The following is a 22,708-nucleotide window of genomic DNA, read 5'->3' as shown; positions in this document are numbered from 1 at the left end:
GATATACAATGGCCATGAATTTAATTGCACTTTACTTTGCATCAGGTGGGGAGCTTCAGCATCAGTCCTTCCAATGAATATTCAGGATTGATTTCCTTTAGGATTGACTGGTTTGATCTCCTTGCTGTCCAAGGGACTCTCAAGAGTCTTGTCCAATACCACAGTTCAAAAGCATCAATTCTTTGGTGCTCAGCTTTCTTTACAGTCCAACTCTCACATGACTCTCTTACATGACTACTGGAAAAACACAGCTTGACTATACCAACCTTTGTTGGCAAAAGCGATGTCTCTGCTTTTAACACGCTGTCTAGGTTTTCATAGGTTTCCTTCCAAGGAGCAACTGTGTTTTAATTTCATGGCTGCAGTCACTGTCCACAGTAATTTTGCCATTCCCTCCACCAGTGGACCACATTTTGTTAGAACTGTCCATTTTGACCCATCCATCTTGGATGGCCTTGCATGGCATGGCTCATAACTTCACTGGGTTATGCAAGCCCTTCGTCATAACAGGGCTGGGATTTATCATGAGGATTCTTAGCTTACAGGTCATAAAAATACAGCCAGGTGGCCAGATTTGGCCCTCAAGCCATAGTCTGTCAATCTTGGACTTATGATATAGAGAGGATACTTAGATATTTACTCTTCATATTTTGAGATGGTGTAAGTCAATGATATTAGAGATTAATTATGCATTTCCACATAATATAGTTGATACTGTAAATTTGATGATTTTTTCCAGAATATTTTTAAAAATACAAACATTCCTTCTTTACATAATTAACAAGCATTCCAACTGTAGAGTTTAATTTCATAACACTTTGCATTAATGGGAAATCAAAAAGATGGGTTCTTAGAGGCCCTTTAAGATAATTTTCATATACTGTCTATAATACTGGAAGAATTATAGACAGATATGAAAATTTACATCATTTCATGAACAAGACTGAGATTTGAAAATAAAACACAAGAGTATAGAATTCTGCCAATCCCTTATGGTGATTAATGAGAGCCAGTGTCCATAATTCAAAGGACCGTGATGGAGTGGGAAATTAAAACATGAATACATTTCCACAGAGTGAGTTGTTTATACTTTGTCATATTTCACTCTCTAAAACTACACTATTTTGTGACATTCTACTAGCTATATTCTTAACAATAAAGTATTTGAGAAGTAAAGGATCGAAAGCAATACTAGAAACATAAAACAAAGCCATTTCAGACAGATAGATGTTGGCCAAAAAAATGACTTTTCAAAACCCAAGGCATAATCTAGGAAATATGAATTAAAATTAAATTCAACGTAGAAGAGGTAGCCCATGGTTCCACATCACATTGCCTAGACAAAAGGAATATCGTTTAAAATAATCTATGCTGAGTAGATTAGATTTTGACCTGGATATAGAAACTGCTCATTAAAGGAATGATTTATCCTCAGAATGGGTGTGAGTAGCAAACACTGTGCACCCCGTACAATGAAGAAGATTCCATAACACAACAGAGAATGCCTAGTGGGGAGAGTAACAAAATAAGAGCAGATTTCAACCTCAGTCTTGCCAAGTTACATCTGACCTTTTATGGTACTTAAAAATGAGAAACTTTGCCATACCTAGAGTATGTCTCCAACCTCAGGCCTAGGTAAACTGACTTCACACATCAGAGCAACTTTTCAGCAAGATGTTTTCAAACTGGGTCAAAACTGGCATGAAGAAAGCTATTTCTTCCTTTTCTAGGCATTACAAAGTCTATAGAGAATCCTAAGAATCAAGGAGGAGAGAAGGAGCCTCATTCGTCACACTTACTTCCAGCCTCAGTTTAAAAATGCTTACTGGCACAAGTATGATCAATAAATGAAACGGTGACTTTTTAAGATTTCATCAAAAAAAAACAAAAACAAAAACAGAAAAACCAAAAAAACCCCTCAGTGAACAAACACTCTTAACATTACATGACTTATTTGCTTTGGTCTGCTTGGCTGAAAGTATTCAAGCTAAGGTTATTACTGAGGCCCTAGGTAAGCTCAGAATATTTTACTGATCAACAAATGTGTACTGAACATCTGCTACATGCTGCTGCTGCTAAGTCGCTTCAGTCGTGTCCGACTCTGTGCGACCCCATAGATGGAAGCCCACCAGGCTCCCCCGTCCCTGGGATTCTCCAGGCAAGAACACTGGAGTGGGTTGCCATTTCCTTCTCCAATACGTGAAAGTGAAAAGTGAAAGTGAAGTCACTCAGTCGTGTCCGACTCTTAGCGACCCCATGGACTGCAGCCCACCAGGCTCCTCCGTCCATGGGATTTTCCAGGCAAGAGAACTAGAGTGGGGTGCCATTGCCTTCTCCATCTACTACATACCAGGCATTATATTAAAGATTGAGGATATAATAATAAAGAGGATAAATACTGCTTCTGCCTTGTAATGAGACAAGAGATAAATTACACACATGCTAACTAACATGGTAACAGATCGAGCAATTATGATCTGAACTGTTCAAGTATTTTATTCATTTAATCCTCACAATAACCCTACGAAGTAGAGACTATTATTGCCTGCTCTTTGTAGATGAGGGAACTGAGGCACAGAAGAGGTTAAATCACTTGCCCAAGGACATAGAACTAGTGTCAGTCAGGACTCCTATCCAAACAGTCTGGCTCCAGAGTCGACAAAGTACGGTATACAGTCTTTATACTACACTGCAAATGGGGCTTCCCTGGTGGCTCAGATGGTAAAGAATCCACCCGAAACGCAGGAGATCCAGGTTTGATTCCTGGGTCAGGAAGATCCCCTGGAGAAAGAAATGGCAACCCACTCCAGTATTCTTGCCTGGGAAATCCCATGGACAGAGGAAGCCTGGTGGGCTACAGTCCATGAGGGTACAAGAGTCAGACACGACTTAGCAACTAAACCACCACCACCACCACATTGCTAAATAGTTTAAAACTTATATTGTAATAAATGCTAAAATTGAAAAACCTACTGTGCACTGAATGTATAACATTACCATAATTCTAAGTTTGCCATCATATCATAATAATATGACAACATATTTATTCATACTTTTTTGGAAGGGGGTTCTTTTAAATTGAACAAAGAAGGAGAAATTATATACTTCTCGGTTGTTTCTGTTTGACTACAAAACTAGTTTTCACTGGAAGTAATATAAATTCATAATGAAATACTCTGCACATTAATAGTTACCGGATCAATGTTACAAAGAGAAGTCAACACCAGTACCCACTGCTCTTGACAGCAAGATGTTTTCTAAATCCAGTTATGCTTTAAACCTTCTGCTCATTAATACTTTCAACTCACTTAAAAAATAACCTAACAAGTAGCAGACCACCTACCTGCCTCTTGAGAAACCTATATGCAGGTCAGGAAGCAACAGTTAGAACTGGACATGGAACAACAGACTGGTTCCAAATAGGAAAAGGAGTACGTCAAGGCTGTATATTGTCACCCTGCTTATTTAACTTATATGCAGAGTACATCATGAGAAACGCTGGGCTGGAGGAAGCACAAGCTGGAATCAAGATTGCCGGGAGAAATATCAGTAACCTCAGATATGCAAATGACACCACCCCTATGGCAGAAAGTGAAGAAGAACTAAAGGGCCTCTTGATGAAAGTGAAAGAGGAGAGTGAAAAAGTTGGCTTAAAGCTGAACATTCAGAAAACTAAGATCATGGCATCCAGTTCCATCACTTCATGGCAAATAGATGGGGAAACAGTGGACATAGTGTCAGACTTTATTTTTTGGGGCTCCAAAATCACTGCAGATGGTGATTGCAGCCATGAAATTAAAAGATGCTTGTCCTTGGAAGGAAAGTTATGACCAACCTAGATAGCATATTCAAAAGCAGAGACATTACTTTGCCAACAAAGGTCCATCTAGTCAAGGCTATGGTTTTTCCAGTAGTCATGTATGGATGTGAGAGTTGCACTATAAAGAAGGCTGAGTGCCAAAGAATTGATGCTTTTGAACTGTGGTGTTGGAGAAGACTCTTGAGAGTCCCTTGGACTGCAAGGAGATCCAACTAGGCCATCCTTAAGGAGATCAGTCCTGGGTGTTCATTGGAGGGACTGATGTTGAAGATGAAACTCCAATACTTGGCCACCTGATGAGAAGAGCTGACTCACTGGAAAGACCCTGATGCTGGGAAAGATTGAGGGCAGGAGGAGAAGGGGACGACAGAGGATGAGATGGTTGGATGGCGTCACCGACTCGATGGGCATGGGTTTGGGTGGACTCCGGGAGTTAGTGATGGACAGGGAGGCCTGGCATGCTGAAGTTGATGGAGTCGCAAAGTGTCAGACACGACTGAGAGACTGAACTGAAGAAGTAGTGAAAACAGCTTCCCTTCTCACTAAAGGAGAAACTGGAAAAGTAAAAGAGGTACAAAAAGAGATAAATCAGGTCTTGCTACTGCCAATAAGTGACATCAGCATCAACTATTATTATTCAGTACTTAACTATCTACTAGAGGCTATTGTAAGCATTTTACCTATAAAAGCTCACTTAATCCTTACAAACCTTACGGGAGTTGTTACACATCTATTTCACAGATGAGAAAACTGAAACACAGGTTACATTATCACATTCAGTATCACAAAACTAGTTAAGTGGCAGAACCTGAACTACTACACCATACCATAGGAGTCAATGGAAAACAGTCACCCTGCTTTAGGGATAGCTTAAGTATGTTAAGGGCTTCCCTGATAGCTCAGTTAGTAAAGAATCTGCCTGCAATGCAGGAGACTCCGGTTCAATTCCTGGGAAATTTACTGTAGTAATGATGTTAAATTAACAGAAACATTTTAACTTCAAAAGCCTTGATGAGTCCTGTATGTGACTATGTATCAGACACCAAAAAACTACTAGAACTCTGAAAGTGCACTGGGCTGTGAACTTTTCATTAGATACTTCCTTCTTTCAGCTCCACTCCCACCTGTTCTGTTACACAGCTTTTTCTCCTTTCTCCTCTGTAAAGAAACAGAATCCAATTATTTGCCTAACGCAGACCACTGCAGCTAGGAGTTTGGGCTCCAGTTCAGGAAAGCAAAAAGCAGATCACATAAAAACAGATTCATGGCCCCATGTGAACCTGTATTCTTGACCTCTAAGTGAATCTGAAAATAGTGATTAAATATTCCCTAAAACCCTCCCAAACCTCAGCTTTTGTAATAGTTATACCACTGTGGTTCTCCTGTAATAGTTATACCACTGTGGTTCTCCAAGCGTCCTTTTAGACTGCTTATTCACCTCATCTGCCTATTTAACATGAGTTTTTCTCTTTTGGTTCCTTAAGTGGAGTATTCCTTAAGGTTTATTTCTTCATTCCTGAGAGTAGGAACCATAGTCAGAGAAAGACCCAAGTTGGAATACTGATCTCTTAATGCCTAAATTGCTTAATGGTTAAGGTGATTAGGTCTTGTTTTCATAATTCAAACTGCCACTGACAAGTTCAAATGAGTTAAAGTGATAACGCTTGGTAAAATACTCATTTCCCATCTTTTTCTGTTTACTTGTTCAATTCTCATTCTTAAGAAATGTTTACCTATTCTAAGGGTTTTAACTACTCTCTAAGGGTATAATTTGCAAATTCACATCTTAAAATCTTACTCTTGTTAAGCGTTGTAACTACATAACCCATATCACTCTATTATCTCATCACCTGAACTCCGAGTGTCTCATTCTCTCAAAACCAGCAGCCCTAATCTCTCTGATCCTATTAATGAGGCCACCAATTCCATTCTTAAAGTCTTGGACTCATCTTGGACAGACCTTTCATATTTCCTTGGTTCTATAACTGGTCAGTCACCAATGTACTTATTCCTCAAAATCTTCTCTTTGTACCTTTTCCACTGCTACCACCTTAGTTTACCACTTAGTTTACCAAACCAAAGGCCTCCTCAACCCAGTCCTGTTTCTCTCTCCCACAGTATCCTTTATGAAAACTCTGCCTAGACAAATCCGTGTCCTGTGCACTCTTGTTTCAAGTTCTCAAGTCACTTTGTCATTTCACTTTCTAATACACATGATAAATACCTTTTCTCTCATTAAAAAAAATACTATTCTTTGAAATATTAAAACACAACTTATCTGGGGAATTTGAATAAAATGTAACATTTCCATAATCATCTGGAGTGCTTGATGATTGTTTTCATACTTTGTTCCATTATCCATTGAATAATGCAACTTGAATCCCCAGTTATCCATTCTTCTTTCCTTCTAAATGACATAACTTTCCTTTGATCACTTATTTAATGTACTCCTTAGAACACTTACTTTTTGCACATGATTTTGTAGGAGTTTATGAATAAAGGGGGAGACTGATCTAAGTTTCAGAGATGCTGGATTAAGCAGTTAAATAGGTACATTTCAGGACTTCTTGCAGCTTTAAAAATGTTAAAATTGTTAATTCCTCCATCACAGTTCTTCATTTCTGACGTGAACGTATTCCATTCTCGTCCACAACAGCTCGACCCAGCTCCAGACCACTACTTGCTCTTTTGAACCGAGTAATGGCCCTTCAGCTTTTACCAGATTAATTTTTCATCTCTGCCGCTTGATTCTTAATCTATATCTCCAGAGAAACACATGTGTCTTTTAATAAATGATCTTTACTTCCTAATAAAATGATACCCAGATGAAGAGATCTGAGTAGTATGTTTTAAACATGGGAATTCCTAAGGACAGGCAGCAGTATGTTGGGGTATGCAAATTTATAGGAGAAAATGTGGCATATTTTCCTGAAGAGTTGAGTTCTACTCAAAGATGTTTTGGGAACATTTTTATGATTTAAAAATATAGAATGTAGACTATTTTAAAAGGGAAAAAATGAGACTCTTGTGAAACTTTCAGATTTGCTTTGTAAATGCCCCTTTAGGCTACATCCCAGAACCCTTGGATGTGCATTCAAATTCCTATGTCTTGAGGTACCCCCAAAAGAAAAGCCTAAGAACTGCTGGACAATGAAGAGGAAGGGTAGAGAATTATTACTCAGAAAATGCTTCCTTTGTGCTAACTACTATACCAGGTATTTCACATATATATCCTCTTTCTTAATGCCAACAATGACACTACAAAAGGCATTATTTCATTAATTTTATAAAAGAGAAACTTCAGAGAGGTAAACGTGTTCCAAGCTGCAGAGATTACAAAAGTAGTTAAAATGTTTAATTTTTTAAAACTTAAAAAAAATAAGTCTTTATTGAATTTGTTGCAATATTGCTTCTGTTTATGTTCTGAGGTTTTTTCTGGCCAAGAGGCACGTGGGATCTTAGTTCTCTGACCAGGGATTGATCCGGCACCCTGTGATTAGAAGGCAAAGTCTTAACCACTGGCTGCCAGGGATGTCCCCCAAATGCGTTAACAGACAATGCTGGGGTGGAAAGAAGACACATTTATCAGAGATACACTAGAACTGATGCCCATGAGAAATAATAACTAGGAATCACTCTTTTAAAATAACTTATCGCCATTATGAGACTTTTAATCTTAATGTAGATCCTGAGAGAAATAAGGAACTTATTTTCTAGTAAAAGTTTATTAGTGGTACTAACAATTTTCCAAACATTCAGAAGTGGTATTAGGGTGACAAGTTTTAGTTAATGGAAACTAGGGAAGAAACCTAAGCCTTTTATACTTATAAATTTCATGTATCATTTATTCACTAGACCTTTTCCCTCCAAATGAAAGCAATGCCTACTTTCAATTAAAATTTTACCCAGTTATCTGTTATATGAAAAGTATTGTAAAGACTTTAAAAGATTTCAGAAAGTAAACCTGAAGATTTCAAACTATCTTGAAATTGAGGGGTTAAACTTTAAGTCCAAAGCATAAGGTTTAATATTTTTCACAGAATGCTGCCAGTTAAATCTGCAAATTGAAACCCTAGATACTGAAACAAACTGGATGGCTCTTACTTTAAGCAAACCTAGGATACGATATACAGATTCATCAAACCAACTGCAGAATTTCTCAAAATAAGGAGCTTCACTAGCAGATTTTAAATTAGACAATTTACAAACAAATACACTTACATATAATCTTTCAGGAATATATCCATTAGGCAAGGACCCAAACATTAAAAAAAAAAAAAAAAACATAGCATCTGCCAAGGGAGATAACTTTAAAATGAGTAAATCTGTTATTAAAATGCTATCTTTATTAAAAATATCCAAATCAGTCTTTGTTATTATTAATGAGAATTATGGTTTCAGAGACAATGGAATATAAAACCCTTTGTATATATACAATTATGAGGATAGATTAGTCAAAAAGGAGTGTTAACTTACAATGTACAATTTACTAAATATAAATTTTAAAATTCGTATTTGCTTACATAGAAATGGTTAAAATGTCAATCAATTTAACCTATTAATTACAAGTTTTCAAATAGAAGTAAAATATTACTACTAATGACAGTAAGTATAAGTGGTACTTTCACTATCCTTTAATATATTAATTCTCCCTACTTAAAGGTTCTTAAACATTAGGCAAAGTCATACGTACAGATTTACAGTAATTTAATCTAAAATAAAGGAAACCAGTTATGTCTTTGGAATTTATCTACTCTGAACAACATGTATTTAAGAACAATTTAAGAAGATAAATAACTGAAAAAATAAGCCCAGATGAAATGCTTTTTTCTTTTGTTAGGTGGCTGAAGATCAGTCTAAATATTCTAATTTTGAAAAATCAAGTTCCTACTTTTAGTACATTTCTAAGTTGTCACGGTTAGCTAAAGAACTAAAAAAAGAAAAGCCAGAGATAAGCAGAGTATTTTGAGAAAATTTAATCTATAATCCAATTTTTCTTAAAATTGATAATTACCAAGTGGTCTAAAAATACAAGTATGAATGGTAACTCTCTAATTCACCCCTCTCACCTGGGAAAACAGACAATATAAATCAACATAACTAACAAATAAGGTCAAGTTAAAAAAAAATCCTTAAACTATGCAAGAACATCCATCTGTAAGCACTCCAGTTAATGAAATAAGAAAGATTTGATGTACTAAAGAAATACGCTTACAAAATTCTAGTTTTCCATACTGTTATTTTTTAAAATACTTATTTATAAGATACTGCAATAGGAAGTAGAAATCTATTCTGGAATCACAACCTAACAACAACAAAAAAAGACAACCTGACCTTCATATTTCATTAAAACACTGACTTAAACAGCTCTCCTTACAGTGAAGTATTATTTTTAAAAATATAAAACTATTTTAAAAAGATTTATATATATACACACACAAGTAAAAGAACACACAATTGAAAGTTAAATAATGTGCCTAATGACATTTCTTAATGGCTTCCCTGAAAACTAAGTGTAAAATTCTCTTAGGTTGCGTTTCTTTTTCTACAAAGCTCAAAGTAGGCCTCACAGCTCAGAAACCCCTGTAACACACAAATTCCCTGTAACACACAAATACTCTCCTCATCATACTCACAGGCTTTAGTTTTTCTTCCGTATGAGTCAATACTATACAGTTTTTCTCCTGAAAACCTGAAAGGCTTCTTTTTATTCACTGGTCATGCTGTCTTCAGATCTGACACATCAGTAACGATCCACACTTTAATCTCCTCCAGCCAGCAATTCACACTGCCCAGAACTTACTGTGCGTTACAGGTGATACTTCTTCTAGCAGATGCTGGTTATGGTCCCAAAGCACAAGTGATGCTCCCAGAGGACCTTAGAACCCCTAACAACATCACCTGCTTCTTCCTGTATCCAGAGATTCAAGGTGGTATTTGTTTTGAACAGCTAATGATTTCAAGAAAGATTACATAGACGAGTTCTTTTCATTAGACTGCCTGATATAAGCTTATCCTTTCAGAATACTGCAGCAAATACAGATTGTAAGATTCTCTTAGGAAAAAAATGTTTTTACATAATTTTTCTCTGTGGCGCAGTTTACTTTATCCTTCGGTTAGAGCAAATTGCTGGAAGAACTGGTTCTTAGGTTTCTAATGGCGCAGCGTTAACATAGTGAATGATTCACGGATGTTCTTAACATTCAGGAGTAACACGGAAGGCTAGCAATGCAGCCCAGGTCCAGAGCTGATGAATGGTGCAGTGCTGCTGTTGTCATAGCAACCGAAGGGAAAAAAAGCAGCGCCATATAAGGAGCTGTGACATGGATTCTGGGAACAATTTATATTAAAGAGCTGTAAGCTCCTCATGCCTTAAAGCAATAAACTACTTTCTTACTGATTCCTCCTTGGATCTTATTCTTCTGAATTCCTAAATCAGAACTATGCGAATATGTATTGCAAAATACAGTAACTAAATAGACACAAACAAAAAACTGCATATTGAGGTTTCTAAATAAATCAGTAATACTTTAGCAAGTGAATATGGGCCTGTAATACCTTTACATTTCATTGGGTTAAATGGTAAAATTAGACAGTAATAAATAAGGAACTAAAATGTGAGATAGAAGAAAATTTATTTCTAAATAGAGATGTTAAAAACCTGATTAAATGCCTTCCATTCAGATGGAGCATCCAGATACACCAAAACTGCAGAATCATCAGTGGACTAATACAGTAGCCATGCTTTCAATTTCAAAGAGAGGCATACTACCCCCTGTATTCCTTATGGATAGAGAAAGCTGCAAAAGATACTAACTGCCCTGAAAATGCTCACAACCTTCACACGTGATCAAGGAAATTCCTATGTCAGTCATTGGTGAGAATGGGTTAGTATCCCACTTCATGCTTCTGATGACCTTGCCCTGAGCCTGGAGAACTTTTCTCCTGTCACAGCTTCTCCTCACCTCTCTGGAATCCAGAGGAGTCCCTTTTCTTTCAGGGGATGGCAGAAGAGCTTCAAAAAAGAACCATGGAGAAGAGGGAGCTAGGGAAAGTGTCAATGCTTGGATTCAGCAGTGGTAACGGTGCTCTGCAGTACTGGAGACAAGGTTCTGAACTGACTTGTTCAGAGAAAACAATCTTTCACTAGTCTTCTGAAGCATGGTTCACTAGTACTATACACCTGTTTTAGATAGGGCAACTCTACATGGAATTGTTCTGTATCATCAATATGGGTTTCTTTCCCATCACCACATATTTAATGAAGTATTCAGAAACAAAGTAAAGCAAAACAATTAGATAATTGTTTTATTATATTGTTCTCTCATGTGGGCAGCCTTACCACTGTAATAATAATTTGGGGATAATTATAATTTGTTAGTCATCAATTTATGGTGCATTACTCTCCATAAATGATGATAAGCTCAGTAAAATGTGAATAAAAGGACTGCAATGTAGTAGAAAGGACATGCACTTGGAAAGTCTTCTGACTGTGTTTTGATAATGGTTCAGTTGCTTTCTAGATATAACCTTGGGTAAGTCACTTAACTCCAACCCTCAAATTCTTTATCAGTGAAATATGGGTAGGTAACAACATATTTTCTACTTTCCTCCTAAAGCTACTGTTGAAATAAAATAATGCAATGCAAAGGCTTGAAACTCTAAAAATCTATGTCGTATTATTTTAAAATACCTAATTAAGCAAAATAGCAAAGATGAAAAGGAAAAATGGATTTCAATAGAACTCAACAGACATGACAAATAGTCTAAAAGAGTAAATACTGAAAAAAAAAGTAAATACTTTTTCAGGCTAGTTTTTATGTTTGAATATTTGGTGTCAACATATTGTACATATTTGTCACAGGAGCTAATTCATTTGGGGTTTCCCACTTGGCTCAGTGGTAAAGAATCTGCCTGCGAATGCAGGAGATGTGGGTTCAATCCCTGGGTCAGGAAGATTCCACGGAGGAGGAAATGGCAACCCACTGCAGTATTCTTGCCTGGGAAATCCCTTGGACACAGGAACCTGGTGGGCTACAGTCCATGGGATCACAAAAGAGTTGGACATGACTTGGCAAATAAAAACAACAAAATTTCATTTTAGAATCATGATAAACAGAGATTCCATGGACTAGTGTTAATGGTGTATAAAGATAATCATGTAATTCTACTGGCCCAACGTAACTTATAAACATCTTTAGATAATAACTTGGAGATAAAGAAGTATAAGCAATCCCTATAGAATGGTAATACTAAAGACCTTGCAAAACAAGAAATTTGTTTCAAATCATCTTCAATTACTTTTTCTCTCAGTTAACTAGGAAATTGTAAGGCAAACCTAAAAATGAGCGTTTATGTGAGATTTGAAGGCTTCCCTGGTGGCTCAAACAGTTAAGAATCTACAAATAATAAATGCTGGAGAGGGTGTGGAGAAAAGGGAACCCTCTTACACTGTTGGTGGGAATGCAAACTAGTACAGCCACTATGGAGAACAGTGTGGAGATTCCTTAAAAAACTGGAAATAGAACTGCCTTATTATCCAACAATCCCACTGCTGGGCATACACACTGAGGAAACCAGAAGGGAAAGAAACACGTGTACCCCAATGTTCATCGCAGCACTGTTTATAATAGCCAGGACATGGAAGCAACCTAGATGTCCATCAGCAGATGAATGGATAAGAAAGCTATGGTACATATACACAATGGAGTATTACTCAGCCAAAAGAATACATTTGAATCAGTTCTAATGAGGTGGATGAAACTGGAGCCTATTATACAGAGTGAAGTAAGCCAGAAGGAAAAACACCAATACAGTATACTAACGCATATATATGGAATTTAGAAAGATGGTAACAATAACCCTGTGTACGAGACAGCAAAAGAGACACTGATGTATAGAACAGTCTTATGGACTCTGTGGGAGAGGGAGAGGGTGGGAAGATTTGGGAGAATGACATTGAAACATGTAAATATCAGGTAAGAAACGAGTTGCCAGTCCAGGTTCGATGCACAATACTGGATGCTTGGGGCTAGTGCACTGGGATGACCCAGAGGGATGGTATGGGGAGGGGAGGAGGAGGAGGGTTCAGGATGGGGAACACATGTATACCTGTGGCGGATTCATTTTGATATTTGGCAAAACTAATACAATTATGTAAAGTTTAAAAATAAAATAAAATAAAATAAAATAAAAAAAAAAAAGAATCTGCCTGCAATTCAGGGATCCAGGTTCTATCCCTGGGTTGGAACGATCCCCTGGAGAAGAAAATAGCAACCCACTCCAGTATTCTTGACTCAAGAATCCTATAGACAGAGGAGCCAGGCAGGCTACAGTTCATGGGGGTCACAAGAAGTCAGATAAGACTGAGCAACTAACAGGTAAGATTTGAAAATTTCATGGATAGCATATCTCTGTTCTCTGTTACCCTGACAGACTAATCTACCTAGTGTGTGTGTGTGTTTTTAATCAATTTTTTTTTTTTTGGCCTCAGTGGTTATTTTTAAGGGAAATTCTCTTTGTATCTTTTAAAATACCAGTAACTCAGTAATTCAGAAAAAAAGAGGGAAAGTTCCCTTCTCCCCCAAATCATGCTGAGCTGATCCACACGTTAGATTCCAGAATACTTTTGGAAAAAATGCAAACTTGGGTAACAAATCATTTTTTCACTGATTTTCATTTTAATGTTGCTTATGCTTTGTAGGAGCTGATAGGGATAAGGACATGGTTAAGATATTTTAAAAGACAAAGTACATAGGTTTTGCTTTTATTTTTTTAATTAGGTTTAACTTAAGGGTAGAAGAGATTTAAGGGACTAAGCTATTCCCGAGTACTAATTTTTAACTCTCTTATGATTAATTTAGGTAAATCATTCTAAACCTTACACAGAGTTTTATATCCTTTTTATTCTTTTCCCAGTCATCTCCCTTTATAAGCTTTTGCTAAGGAGTAAACATCAGTGCTCGGAGAAGGCAATGGCAATCCACTCCAGTACTCTTGCCTGGAAAATCCCATGGACGGAGGAGCCTGGTAAGCTGCAGTCATTGGGGTCGAGAAGAGTCAGACACGACTGAGCGACTCTACTTTCACTTTTCACTTCCATGCATTGGAAAAGGAAATGGCAACCCACTCCAGTGTTCTTGCCTGGAGAATCCCAGGGACGGTGGAGCCTGGTGGGCTGCTGTCTATGGGGTCGCACAGAGTCGGACACGACTGAAGCGACTTAGCAGCAGCAGCAGCAAACATCAGTGCTAAACCCTACAGTGCTTAAAGGTAGGGTAATATTTATGAAGAGGTGAATATATGAACTCTCTATTGTCACAGAAGTAAGAAAGTATTCATACTACTTATTATAGAAACTCAAGCCTTGGCTCAATTCTAATTTTGGTTTTTTTCTTTCCCAGGAATGGCTACTGCTCCAGATTAGGACTTGAACATCTAAGAGAAGACTGATGACAAAGGAAGACAAAGGAAACATATTCTTTAAAAATCATATAATGTGGCCTCTACCCATGAGCCAACTATTCATCTGGTGGTCAGTAAAGGAGTTTTAAAAACTGGCAAGGTTGGACATAGTGAGAAGCAGTATTTCTGCTTAATGAATGCTATGAATGGTACTTAAGGGATTTCTGGGGATAACTTTTATTATAAACAGTTTTTACTTGATATGTTGACTTTATTACCTAACCCTTGAATAAAATTTCCTCAATGTGATCTCTAAATTACAATCCCAATATTTGAAAAAGATCATTAGCTGGCAGGTGGCTTTTTCAGAAAGTTTTTATGGATAAGTAGAACTAAAAGCCTAAAAGCGTGTACTTATCAATCTCCTTTCTCTCATTTTAATTCACTAAGTAAATCTTGAATTTATGAAAATCACTAAATGATAATAGATGTACATATAGTCACTTTCAGAAGCCAGAAGTACAGACTTTAACTAGAAAAGGAGGGAAAACATAGATTAACTAACTCGTATATATCAGAATATCACTCATGTTGTTGTCTAAACAAAACAGATCACTCAGACACAAAGATGATTCTCAAACGGGTGTATTTCTTATTTTTTAATATGCAGCCAATGACATGAAAGAATGAATGATAATGGGATAATGTATTTATGATAAAGAAAATGTCCTTTGAAACACTCTGCCCTCCGGTGTTTAAAATGTTCATCAAAGAGGGAGAATTCTGTCCTGCCATGAGTTGGACCATAAAGAAGGCTGAGTGCCAAAGAATTGATGCTTTTTAATGGTGGTGTTGGAAAGGACTCTTGAGAGTCCACTGGGCTTCCAGGACATCAAACCAGTCAATTCTAAAGGAAATCAACCCTGAGTATTCATTGGAAGGACTGATGCTGAAGCTGAAGCTTCAATACTTTGACTACCTGATGTGGAGAGCTGACTCAATGGAAAAGACCCTGACTCTCAGAAAGACAGACAGCAGGAAAAGAAGGAGACAAAGAGGATGAGATAGTTGGATGGCATCACCAATTCAATGGACATAAGTTTGAGCAAGCTCTGGGAGATGGTGAAGGACAGGGAAGCCTGGCATGCCTCAGTCCATGGGGTCACAGAGAGTGGGACAGGACTGAGCCACTTAACAGCAACAATGTATTTATTATTCTCACAAGTGGAATACATCATTTAGAGCATGTAATTTTCTATAATGAGAAAAAACTGGTTTAGCATTATAATAAGTTCTGTTATTATAAAGTGAATATATATTCTCTGCTAAGCTTTAAATGGGGCTTCTCAGACAGCACAGTGGTACGGTATCCGCCTGCCAATGCAAGAGATGCAAGAAATGCAAGTTCAATCCCTTGGTCAGAAAGAGCCCCTGGAATGGGAAATGGCAACCCACTCCAGTGTTCTTGCCTGGAAAATTCCATGGACAGAAGAGTCGTCCACAGGGCTGCAAAGAGTCAAACGCAACTGAGCACACAAGCTTTATATAATCCCATGCTATAATTTACTTCCTGTCTGGAGAGTCACTGAGAGGATTTCTTTTGAATCATGGATATTTACTTTTTTGCCTTTCATAATACTTTGTGACTGAAGGGTATTACTAACGACCAATATTATTTAGTACTTACATTCAACATCTGACACTTTTTGAACTGCTCATATTGCAGAGGAGGTGGGTAGGTAAGTAGGGAAAAACAGGGACAATTAGGCTTAAAAATAGACTTCCTAGGAACTGTGCCAGAAAACTGTGGTAAGTTTTCTGGGGGAAATCACAAAGGAAGCTTTGACAATGAAGAATTTTTTTTTTCTATAAACTTCACTACCATCTTTAAAAGTGATATTCAGTTCTGAGAAACACCACATGTTAGCTCAAAAGAGTATCAGAGATTATTAACCAAGTAATTGTCAACTTTTTCACCTGTCAGAATTCCTTTTGTTATTTTCCTCCACACAGACTTACATTTTAAGAGATTTTATCTACCAAAATTTTCATTTATTAATTCAAACAGATATAACAAACTATTAACTGGAGTTTCAAGTAAACATAAGCTGATCACAGAAAAGGTGATATAGTTTCATTCAAGAAAAAAAAGCTAGCCTCTATAACTTTATGACAAGTAAATGTACATTTTCTTTTAGGCTCTTTCAAATATTGAGAATTACATCCAGGGCACAGTACTGACGGTAACAGGGTTTCATGGTAGTAACTGTCAAATCATACTTACAGGCTTGACACAGTAACTGCTTGGCACACAGAGAAATGTATCTACACAAACATCTCTGTATTGGGTCACCACTCTAATAGGAATGCTGGAAAAAGTCAACTCCATACTTCAGATTTTAGGCAAGTAGATTTCCAAATAAAAAACTCGATGTTTGGCAAAACAAATACAATATTGTAAAGTTTAAAACTAAAATTAAAAAAAAAAAAAGTGAAAAGTGAAAAAAAAAAAAAAAGAAAGAAAGGAAGTTGTGGGCCAATAGTCAGTAATTCTAACAGAGAAGCCAGCTTGAGAGTATAGATTAAAAATTAAAAAGGAATTTACACAACCACAAATGTACGAAATAATATAAAGAAACATGGGCATACCATGAATTCTCTGATAAATATGGATTTGTGTCCAGAATAGAAACACACAAAGAGAGAAGGATATAATCAAAGATGAAGAGTGGAAAACCCTCTAATTATACTGTTAAGGAAGAACAGAGCCCCTAACGAGAAGAGCTGTTTTAAAGATAGCAAAAAAAAAAAAAAAAAGAAGGTCTGGATATTCTTAGAATAAAACATGAGAATAATAAATAATAATAATAAATAACATAAACATGAGAAGGCCAGATCCAGTGTATGGGAAGGATAATAAATGTAATGATATTGTTCTAAGCTTCCATTTACGAATCAATCAGCTGTACTTGACCATACATATTATCTTATTTAATCCATACAATACCCTGTGAGGCAGAAATAATAAGAATAATGATACCATTATAATACAGATTAGAAAACATGCTCAGAGGATTTAAGTGGCTTGAGCAAGGTCATACAGCTGATAAGTGGCAAAGCCAGGGCTTGAACCCTGTATAACAAGTATTAACTGACTGCAGAGTTTGTCATGCTTAACACCTGGCCTCTAAGCAAGAGATAGAACAATTACTCACTCCTTATTCTGCTTTAATCTTCTCCATTAATCATATTTAAACTAAAAAGGGTAAAATAAACATTGTCAAGAAGTAACTGAAGTCCAAGTTATGAGTTTAAAAACATACCTGAAATCCAGGACCACACAATTTACATTTGAGTTCTAAAAGAACATGAAGACAGAACGTGAAACTACTAATAGAAATCTTTGTAAATCCACGCAGGAAATTAGGAGGACTACAGGACTAGAAAGTAAGAACATATGAATATCATAATAGCTTCTACAAAATCTTAATAAAAGGAAAAATGCTCACTGAGAGTCAATAAAGGGTCACAAAGGAAAGTAATTCTGAAATTATCTCATGTCCATTTTGATATAATTATCAGACTAGAAGATAAAGAAAGTAACACAGATGTAGTACTACCTGAATACTGGATAGGTCTTAAACAAGTCTCTTAAGCTAGAGAAAGCAGATGTGAAAATGGCTTTCCAGGATAAAAGGACTGCCCTGTGAAAGAGGACGTTCATTTATGTCATGAGTGAACAGAAGTACTAGGTGGAAACAACAGAGGATATTTGCACATATGTAAATTGGGGCTTTCCAGGTAGCTCAGACAGTAAAGAATCCGCCTGCAATGCAGGAGACCTGGGTTTGATTCTTAGGTCAGGAAGATCTCCTGGAGAAGGGAATGGCAATCTACTCCAGTATTCTTGCCTAGAGAATTTCACGGAAGAGGAGCCTGACAGGCTACAGTCCACAGGGTTGCAAAGAACTGGACATGACTGACTACACTTTCACTTTTAAATAGAAAATTGATGGTTAAAACTATTCAACAAAAGAACAGGCTAAGGACAAAGCAGAAAGCTTGCCACTACTGAAAGTTTTGACGTAGAAGCCACTGACTATCCACTTAGATTGCCATGAAGATTAAATCTGTTCACTATGTAAAGCTGTCTGGAACACAGAAACAGTTCAATAAACATTATCTATTATTACTATTACCTAAAAGTTTAGTAAAACTGCAAAATCATCTGGACCTGCTGATTCTTAGGGTTCTTTGATTTCTCTGGTTACTGGGCTAGTCATATTTTTGTTTACCTGAGTCAGTTTTACAGTCTGTTTTCTTCCATTTACCTAGTTTTTACGTGGTCCTACTATAAACCTGTATACTATATATTTATTGTAACAAAGAACATTATTATCAGTGGCTATTTCACTTCTTGCTCTATGTGCCCTATGAGTTATTTAACTCATCTCTCTCCTCTTTTCCACTATGATGGAAAATTATACTGGTCAAAAGAATTTTCTACTCTCTTAATCTTTTCAATGAACTTGTTTGCAGCTTCACTGATCAAAGATTTTATTCTGTATTTTACTTGTATTCATTGTTGCTTTTAATTTTTTTTCTGATTACTTCTTTTATGTTTACTTATGCTTCTTCTGTCTCCTTGAGTTAAATGAATAGTAAATCCACTTTCAGTATTTCTTGTTTTCTAATAAAAGCACTCAAACATACACATACACATATATGCACACTGGGAAAAAGAAAACCCATTAGTACATGATAAACTCTGCGGTGAAGAGGCATCTGGTTCCTCCAGGGCAACTGTGATAGAGGTTGTCATGTTGTTCCTCTAGGACTGTAGGGTGGTGAGGTGTCTGACTGCAGTCAGGCCTTCTTGAGAGATTCTGAAAGCCATCATAAACCTTTACTAAAAGTCTTTCTGTTTAGACTAGCCAAGGTGACTCAGTTTTCTATGATCAAAGTCAGAACCAAACAATTAATAATGCTAAGACAGAAAAAGAAAGTAGCGAATTAGCTCATCTGCTTACCAGTTAAATGGTACATCAAAGAAAAGAACACATCTCAGGAATCTTTTTTTTTGAACACAGATGATAGTTAATAATAACTGTTTCACAGGAAAATTATAAAAACATCTAGCTGGGAATTATCCTTATCTGTAGTATATGCTGTAATTTTCCTAGGAAGACACTATTTTCTTTTAGAAAATACTGATTTTCAAACAAAAAAGAATACATTGTAGGAGGCAATGACCATTTAGAGAGATACAAGGAAATGGGAAACCGAGCACAAGTTTATAAAGGACGACTTCCCACAGGTAAATACTGACAAGAGATCTATTGAAAAATACTATCATGGTTTCCTACAATTTCGCATATACTTGGCTAAGTCAACTGACCCTCAAATGTTTTGAGTAACTGAGTCCAGAGGTTCCTTTACATTGCCGATCCTCATCAGAGGATTTGGCCCTTTCTCCATAAAGGGACATCCTGTCATTTTTGCAAACTTCACCTAGTAGTGGCTGAACAGAGAGGAAGACAGAACAACTGTATTTGAGTGGAATTTACACAGCAATACTACAACTACCTTACATAATTCCACTATAAATAAATACTGTGATAGCATAATGTTTTTATTCTGTATGAATAACTTCCATTCAAATATGCAAAAATTAGTAGAAGAGTATTTGCTATATACTAATACAAACTTCTACCTTATGTTTCTATAAAAATCTAAAGAGCAAATTTAATTATGTTGCAAATCCTCTATGTGCAAACACTAAATAAAGAACTCTGTCAGATAATGTATGTTGTCATTTAGTTGTTCAAAATATATATGCTGACAAGAGACTCTCTCCTTAACTAAAATGTAATCAGGCTGCTGAGTCCCCCTACCTACCTACCTGATGCTCAGTTGCTACGTAATGTCTGACTCTTTGCAGCACCATGGACTGTAGCCCGCCAGGCTCCTTTGTCCATGGGATTTCCCAGGCAAGAACACTGGAGTGAGTTGCCATTTCCTTCTCCAGTGGATCTTCCCAATCCAGGGATCAATCCCTTGAATCCGGCTTGGCATGTGGATTCTTTACCACTGAGCCATCAGTAGATAGCCACCCATCTACCTACTGACGATTTTTAAAAGTGACCAATGTTCATCGCAGCACTGTTTATAATAGCCAGGACATGGAAGCAACCTAGATGTCCATCAGCAGATGAATGGATAAGAAAGCTGTGGTACATATACACAATGGAGTATTACTCAGCCATTAAAAAGAATACATTTGAATCAGTTCTAATGAGGTGGATGAAACTGGAACCTATTATACAGAGTGAAGTAAGCCAGAAGGAAAAACATAAATACAGTATACTAACGCATATATATGGAATTTAGAAAGATGGTAACAATAACCCGGTGTACAAGATAGCAAGAGAGACACTGATGTATAGAACAGTCTTATGGACTCTGTGGGAGAGGGAGAGGGTGGGAAGATTTGGGAGAATGACATTGAAACATGTAAATATCAGGTAAGAAACGAGTTGCCAGTCCAGGTTCGATGCACAATACTGGATGCTTGGGGCTAGTGCACTGGGATGACCCAGAGGGATGGTATGGGGAGGGAGGAGGGAGGAGGGTTCAGGATGGGGAACACATGTATACCTGTGGCGGATTCATTTTGATATTTGGCAAAACTAATACAATTATGTAAAGTTTAAAAATAAAATAAAATTAAAAAAAAATCAACTCAAAGTAATAAAAGTGACACTCCATTTACAGTTATTACAGAATACTGGTATATTCCCTGTGTTGTACAACACACCCTTGTAGCCAATCCCTATTGTTTGATGTCAAACCCAATTATTTGACAAGGCCTCAGCTTAGCCCAGCTGTAGCAAGAATCCTACGAAGTCAGTTCAGCAAGAATATCCCACACTTGGTGTCTAAGTACCCAGATCTCAGCAAGAGTTCCCCTACCCTTGATTTCTCCTCAGGAATTTTTCATACACTGCCACCCTGCCCAACTTGCTCCTTGGTTATAACTCCCTAGTTATAACCTAGTTATTTACTCTTCTGTTATACTAGCGTATAAATCAGATAAATCAGACTAGAGAGACTAACATGATCTCCAGGCTCTTTATATTTCCAAAGTGGCTTTTCAATAATTTTCTCAAACTATGTTTCCACTTTATCCAAGGCATAAAATTAAAAGAAAAGTAACACTTATCAATGCTTATTATACACTAGCTAGGTTTTATGTTTAAGAAATGTTAATCTTTATAGCAAACCTGTTATTTTTTTTCTAATAAAATTTACTAATGTACATCTTGAATTTCAGTGGTTCTAAAAATTGCAAGACAATTATTCCTTTGCAAAGAACATATCATAAGTACACTACAATGTATCAAACTATGTAGGCTCTTTTTAATGTCAAAATAGCTTTAAGCAATTTTCCCAGGATGTCTCAGAAACAAGTTAATAATTTCATTTTATGAATAATGAAAACAATATTTTGGCCTTAGCTAGCATCTAAAATAACCAGGCTGCAGCATGATTGTACTGGATATTGTGAATTATTTACCATCTAAATTGGACTGCCACATGGTCATTACAACCTATTGGTAGGAAATACTTTAAAAATCAGGCCAAAAAATCTTTTCCCAGAGGCTAGATACTAATCCATTTGACATCAGTATTTTCTTTGTTTTTTGACATCAGTATTTTAAGGTTAACTCCCTACAACAGGAGAGGGACTTACTTAAGGCAATTAAATAAATTACTTGAAGGTCATGTTTCAAAGGCTCAGAATTGATATTTGACAGCTGGTAGCAATCTATTTTATTATTTATTTCACCCAAATCTATTTTAAAATTTAATAATGATCATTATTAACATTTACTGGACTGCTTATTCTATGCCAGACACTGTCTTACGAGCATTATACAAATCAACCCATCCAATTCTCTTAACAGTCCTATGAGGTAAATACTATTTTAATCCTTATTTTAGAAACAAGGAAACTGAAGTATAGAGACTTGAAGCAACTTTGCACAAGCTGACACAATTAGGAAAGGGCAGTCAGGGTCCATTTTGTTAGACTGCCTCTTGAGAATGGGTTTTACACATAGAAACACAAACATTACAGAAGGGCATACAACAAAGTTCATGTCTTCCTCCTCCTGCTTCTGAGTTCAAGCTATCATTTCTCTGCTTCACGACCAAATGAATGCGTGTGTGATATGTATCGGAGAAGGCAATGGCACCCCACTCCAGTACTTTTGCCTGGAAAATCTGCAGTCCATGGGGTCGCTGAGGGTTGGACTCGACTGAGCAACTTCACTTTCACTTTTCCCTTTCATGCATTGGAGAAGGAAATGGCAACCCACTCCAGTGTTCTTGCCTAGAGAATTCCAGGGACTGGGGAGCCTGGTGGGCTTCCGTCTATGGGGTCACACAGAGCCGGACACGACTGAAGTGACTTAGCAGTGA

General features: G+C 36.9%; 1 protein-coding gene across 6 annotated transcripts in view; it reads right to left on the bottom strand.

The window, feature by feature from the left end:
* Window positions 1–22,708, bottom strand: part of TANC2 (tetratricopeptide repeat, ankyrin repeat and coiled-coil containing 2) — a 359,086-nt gene that overhangs the window by 196,601 nt on the left and 139,777 nt on the right. The window lies entirely within an intron of this gene.

Source organism: Bos mutus, chromosome 19 (assembly GCF_027580195.1).
Source record: "Bos mutus isolate GX-2022 chromosome 19, NWIPB_WYAK_1.1, whole genome shotgun sequence".
Classification (NCBI taxonomy): Eukaryota; Metazoa; Chordata; class Mammalia; order Artiodactyla; family Bovidae; genus Bos; species Bos mutus.
Note: the sequence above shows the minus strand (reverse complement) of the source record. Positions and strands in the feature narration are given on the sequence as shown.